We start from the raw sequence: 1406 nt of genomic DNA on the forward strand, positions 1-1406 counted from the left end.
GAGCTTTCCTGGAGTAAGTCAGAGAGAAGATTCCCGGCTACAGTTTATCTTCTGCCGAATTTCTTCTAGAATGTTCATTTGTTATATGAGCATCTGCTCCATGACAAATAGTCTGCTATACCTTGGCTGTGAGAGGTGAATTAATAGATACCATCCTTACCAATGGGGAGCTCCATTCCAGGGCTGGTGATGCAAAAAAGCACATAAACACATACAACAACGAGGTCAAAGAATGAAGTTAGGACTGCTTAGCTGGGGTGCTCAGCAGAGTTCCCTGAGGGAAATGACATTTGAAGCAAGGCCTGAAAGATGAGCAAGAGTCCCCACAGGAAGATACAGGGAAAGTGACTCCAGGCAACAGGAGGAGCATTTGGGGAGGATTAAAGCAGGAGAAAAGGACTGGCCTGATCTTGGGGCAGAGAGGAGGCCAATATGACAAGAGCAGGGACTGGCAAACTACTTCTGTAAAAAGCCAGATAACAGTGTTGCATGAAAGGAGAGAAGGTTAGCACTCCCCTTGACAAGGATGGAAGAGGCCCTGGGGCCTGACAACACACACACAGTTAAGGCATTGCTACCTACTTCATGGCATCAAACCACTGTTTTTATATGTATACATACAGCTGATTCACTTTGTTATACAGGAGCAACTAACGCAACAATGTAAAGCAATTATACTCCAATAAAGATGTTAAAAAAAATACTGTGTTAGAAGAAAATGTTAGATGTATTTAGAGTTATGTAACGCATATTGCATATTTAGTATATATCAGAATAAAATGGAGAAATTTTTTTAAAAGCCGGATAATAAATGTTCTAATCTTTATGGGCTGTGCAGCAGCCCTGTCTGTCTCAACTACTCAACTCTGTAGTTGCAGAGCAAAAGCAGGCATAGACAATACGTACTGTAATTGAATGGGGTGGCTGTGTGCCAATAAAACTTTATTTGCAAGAACAGTCAGCAGGCTGGATTTGGCCTTAGTTTGCCAATTCTTGGACAAGAAAGTGAGGAGGAAAAGGTAGTGTGGTTCAACATGAGGACATGGAGGAAGGTGACGGCAAAAGCATGCAGTGTCTCAGATTTAGAGCCCCCATGATAGACTGGGCAGGTAAGTCCTGGTCAGGCCAACCTGGGATGAACTGTTTCCTGTCGCTTACCAGCTTTGTGACCTTGGGAAAGTAACAATAGCTTAGCCTCCCTCGATTTTCATATCATCAAGGAGATAGTCATAACTGCCTGGTAGGGCAGTTACTAGGATTAAATGAAACAACACATATGTCTGTTACTTTGTAGATGCATTAAATACATTCAACAAACCTCAGTTCCCTCTATCCCATGCTAGGCACCTGTTATGACTTGGAATATAAGATGAGGGTAGGATGCTTTCAGGGGTCTTGGCTGAAAA

General features: G+C 42.7%; 1 non-coding gene across 1 annotated transcript; it reads left to right on the forward strand.

Moving 5' to 3' along the window:
- The first annotated feature begins 482 nt into the window (after positions 1–482).
- On the forward strand, positions 483–608 carry LOC112066238 (U6atac minor spliceosomal RNA). Its single transcript, XR_002892494.1, has one exon. It is a non-coding gene; the product is annotated as a U6atac minor spliceosomal RNA (small nuclear RNA).
- The last annotated feature ends 798 nt before the right edge of the window (positions 609–1406 follow it).

Source organism: Physeter macrocephalus, chromosome 14 (assembly GCF_002837175.3).
Source record: "Physeter macrocephalus isolate SW-GA chromosome 14, ASM283717v5, whole genome shotgun sequence".
NCBI lineage: Eukaryota > Metazoa > Chordata > Mammalia > Artiodactyla > Physeteridae > Physeter > Physeter macrocephalus.